This window comes from Triticum aestivum, chromosome 2B (assembly GCF_018294505.1).
Source record: "Triticum aestivum cultivar Chinese Spring chromosome 2B, IWGSC CS RefSeq v2.1, whole genome shotgun sequence".
Classification (NCBI taxonomy): Eukaryota; Viridiplantae; Streptophyta; class Magnoliopsida; order Poales; family Poaceae; genus Triticum; species Triticum aestivum.
In genome coordinates, this window is record NC_057798.1 from 309,657,545 (window position 1) to 309,662,645 (window position 5,101).

The window sequence follows — 5,101 nt, forward strand, 5'->3', positions numbered from 1 at the left end:
TAGGGACAGACACAGGAACAAAGAAGGACACATGCTGGCCAGCCTAAGTGTTCCGGAGCAGTAGCAATCTACCAGGGCTAAGTGGAACCACTAGGAGACATTTCCCGGTAAGAGAGGCTACCAAGGATAAACAACTAGATATTCAGATCCCACACATACGAACCATTTCAATCATACACACAATATAAAGAACTTATTCTGGTGAACCCATGTAAAATATTAGTTGTATTTTATTGCAAACTACATAATAAAACCAGGTTCCAAACATATGACCATGTACCATGGCTAATGTATTGTCTATTTCTTCACATTATATTGACAGCTAAGGATAGAGAGACAAAGTTTATAATACGGTAAGCATTGTATGACATTAGTCATATCACAAAACAACTGGGAACAGACAAACATACAATTATAACATTGTGTGGGCAAGTCCAGCAGGGAACTAGATTACAGGTCAAGATCAAAGGAACATCACTCCTCTCTTTTAAACCTTGTAAGGTGCAATGATACACTAAGACAATTGTGTATAAAATTGAAAAGAGTAATAGACATTGGCTGCAAACCATGCAGTTCAAGGCACAAGTTAGAGTGAGTAGTAGTTAAAAGGCATGAGGATTAAGGACTTACAACAGCGGATCTGACTGGCGTAGTCATGCCCTTCTTCTTGCTGGTGTGACAGTCCTTGAAGATTTTTGCAGCATTTGGTTCAGGTACGTTTTGGTCCTTGCGGGCTTTCCTCTGCATTTGGAACATGTCAATATATATCTGATAATATGGTAAAGCGAAAAGAGTGAAACAGCAGCTAATTACAAGAGCCTGGCAGTGCGCAATATAGCTACGAGATCACGTCGTTTATTGGAATTTCACTTTCGTATGGTTGGCCTTGTTCTTTGAATAGTTCACCTACAAGAATATAGATTTGTGTGGCACATGCGTAAATAGGACATCAACATGTGATCTGATCACATATATATATAATGTACCTAATACTTCGGATCAGACGAGTGTTTAACGAGGCCACTCCAGTCTTCATCCGATATATTTTCCACTAGAGATGTTTGGGCAAGTTCGTTGCTAGCCTTGCCTTCAAAGTGAGTTTTCCTCAAGTTATACCGATACTGTCATAGAGCAGACTTGAAAACATGGGTGCAAGTTTGTCTGGTTGCATCATCTTGGCTATCCCACTTGAACCTCATCTATTGAAAATTATGGGAGTCTCATTATCAGCAACCTAGAAAGTATGGGACAAAGCAAGATGATATTACTAGTTTCCATACATAACCATACTTACAGATAAATGGTCGAGGAAGGTGTTGAACTGGGTTTCGTCTTTGTCATTCCTGTATTGAATCCATGTTGGGACGATATGTACATTAAACCTAACGGCAACCTCTGCCTCTGATACTAACGTGGCTGACTCTATAGCATCACGTGGCATTTTTAAACCTGCCTCAAAATGGATCTCCATTCTTCCTCCTCTAGATTTAGTTAACCTATCGAGCATTATCCCTGATGTTTGTTTCCTCTTGTGCCAAGATGCTAGTCCAACAATGAACATAGGAAGTGTTAGTGTACATCAAACTGTGAGACTACATATAAAGAAGCATGCAATTGTAACTTGACTCCAGCAACTATCTTCTTGCTGTTGAAGCTCACAAAGTTCAACTAATCTTGCCAACTCATCTTGCGTCAAGAGTGCTTCGGAAGTAGTGTCAAGTGGCAAGGGAGCTTGGAAATGTGTTGCTAGCTGACTTGACAAAAGAGTAACTCGTGCAGCTGGTGGTACTTTGGAAGGTGTTGCAACAATTAGGACTGTCTCTGCTTGTTTTGTGGCAGCTATTTGTTTTTGTTTGGCTTGTTCTGCAGCTCGTGTAGCACGGGATACCCTGTTTATAGAATTTTCTGCTGGACTTTCACCTTCTATTGCACCATCAGTACCAGCAGAATCTGCATGATTTTTCCGCTTCCCATTCCCTGTCATTTTGTATTGCTTCCTCTTTCTCTGTGCCATGTTATGTCAAGTCGGCAAGAAAAATGAATAACAATTTAGTTCTTCAGAACAAATTGATGCGTGATACAGACGAACTGAACATTGATGTTAGACAACCACAAGATAGGAGGATGTAATATGTACGAAAAACAGGACGACATGAGATAACCAGAACTATGATGTGTAAACTAAACAGAAGACATTTCACTAAATTGGAAGCAATGCAATGGAAGGTAGACACCATATGAAAGATGCTACAAATATTGATCTGCCAACTTAACAGTGTCTCATCATAAATGACATTTAAACAAATGTGAAGCAGTACAAGAAATAAATCATATGCAAGATGCAAACAACATCACACTACCAAGTTAAAGGTCTCTCTCATTTGTGCCATTGCATATTCACAGCATTGCATATTCATAGCTTATGATGTGTAAACTAAGGAGAAGGCATTTCAGCAAATTAGAAGCATTGAAAGCTAGACACCATATGAAAGATACAACGAATATCACTCTACCAAGTTAAAACTATCTCGTCATAAGTGTCATTTCAACAAATTAGAAGTAGTACAAGCTAGAAAAGAATGAGAGATGTAACCAATATCACACTCACAAGTCAAACATGTCTTATGATAAGTGATTGTTGCAGGTTACACAATAGTAGTAATTTTATGTAAGAACATGGTGTGATAGATAGATATTGTATGTTCTAGAAACAGGAACACATGTCTTGTTCACAAGTATAATGTGTAGTAAGCAGATGGAATTCAACAAAATTAGAAGCAATACAAGCAAAACATCATTCATAACATGCAACCACATATAACAGTGCCAAGTTAGAGGGAGCACCTGTGATGGTGCACTAGCGGAGACATGGTCATCATCAACATAGCTATGTTGAGGGTCTATGCATGTGTTGTCTTGCAAATCATCTTGGGGGATGGAGGAGTAGAATCTGTAGAGGCCCTCTGTTTGGAAGGAGCGCCTTCATACACTGCCTTGCTAACTTCCTTTTACTTTATTGATTTTAAATTGTCAAGTAAAACCGACAAGAAAAAGCAATAAAATTCTCTCTTCAGAACTCACTCGTGCATGATACTGACAATCACTACTTTGATGTAAGGCAAACACATGATACCAGGATGGAATATGTATGAAAAACAGGACAACATGGCATATTCACAACTGTTTGTGTAAACTAAGCAGAAACCATTCCAACAAATAATAAGCAATGCAAGTTAGACACCACATGAAAGATGCAGCCAATATGACTCTGCCATGTTAAAAGTGTCCCATTATAAATGGCATTTCAACAAATTAGAAGCAGCGCATACTATAAATCATATGAAAGATGCAACTAATATCACAATGCATATACTAAAGGTGTCTCGTCATATTGACTGATGCGGGATACAAAAAAACAATAGTTTTATGTAAGGACATGCTTAATAGACAGATGTACTATGTACTAAAAAACAGGAAGGCATGTCACATTAACAAGTATAATGTATAAACTAAGCAGAATAGCACATGCAATTTAACTAGATTGGAAGAATTACAATCTAGACACCATATGCAACACACAACCACATATCACGCTGCCAAGTTAGAGCAAGCACCTGCGATAATAGTGTAGGGGAAATGCGGTAATCAACTACAGAGCTACGTTCACTATCTTCATCTAGCCTTGCTGTTTCTTGAGAATCATGTCCGGAGGCTGACGCTGCATTCTTTAAATGAGGATCGTTACTCATAGTAGTCCGCTAGCCTGACTGCCTCATCATAAGTGATTGATGAGGGATACACAAGAACATTAGTTTGATGTCAGAACATGGTTAATAGACAGATGTACTAGTATGTACCAAATATAGGAAGGCATGTCATATTCAAAGGTATAATGTCTCAGCTAAGCAGATGCAATTTAACCAAATTGGAAGCAATACAAGCTATACATCCGGCTGGAGTGGTGAGCATGATCATCTAGGACCTGAGAGCCTGGTGGGACGCGGGCTGCTTTGCCACCATCGTGGCTTTTTAGTTGGCTTCCAGGTGATGCATGTCTGTGTTGGGCTTGTCACTGGCTCGGATAGTGCCCTGACTAGCTATTTGTCTTCTGCTGCTCAAGGGATGGTGGTTCATGTAAAAAGTATCTTTTCTTATCTTAATAAAGACCGACTTCGGCCTTTCGAATACAAGCTAGACACCATATGGAACATGCAACCACATATGACACCACAAAGTTAAAGCAAGCACCTAGGATGGTGGTTCATTGCGAGTCAGGTCATCAACTCCGGAGCTACATTTACCATCTCCATCTGCTCACACTGCACCCTTTATAAGGGTGAAACGTGTCTGGCCTATCTGCATACCATGCTGGAGCGACTTCTCTCTTTTCGTTTTTGCTTCTCTCATGGCAGTAGAGTCTGAAATACCCTTGCATAAAAACACAAGAATGAGAGTAAGGGTGAAGTGTGTGCAGAACTAGTGCACTGTAAAAGTAGCAGATAGCAGGTGGCTGAAAAATAAATGACAGGATACATATGATAGCTCTACAACATTGCATGGCAAACAAAACTAGATTCTACTCCGTATGATTTTGTAATATATGAGCACAGGAAATCCAGGTACTCCTCCAGCACACCACCACATGTGGTCATAACAAGATAACAGTCGACTGAAAATAAATAGGTCAGTCGATTTTTTTATGAACCGTCTGATCTATAAGGAATGGGCATATGGCCTTCGTCTACCTCCCGCAAGTCATTGTTGACGATCTTTCTCAAACCGCCAGCAACCACCGGCCCAGACCCCTGCCTCCGCCGCCCCACCCTCCCCTCGACCTCACACCACCGCCGTGCTTGGCAGCGCCCCCAGGCCATCCCTTTAATCCCGGCTGACCTCCAGATCAGGCGCCAGCAGCTCTAGGCCCCACACGCCCCTAAGATAAACACCGAGGCGTTGCTTCCCCGGTGTAATAGGCGGATTAGCGCCTGTTACGTCGGGGAATGCTTTCATTAATTTGGAATCAACTGACCAGGAATTGAAATCCAGGGGGCGGCGGACCTCTAGCTAAGGTGAAATAGTATATGAGGAGAAACATTGTGCA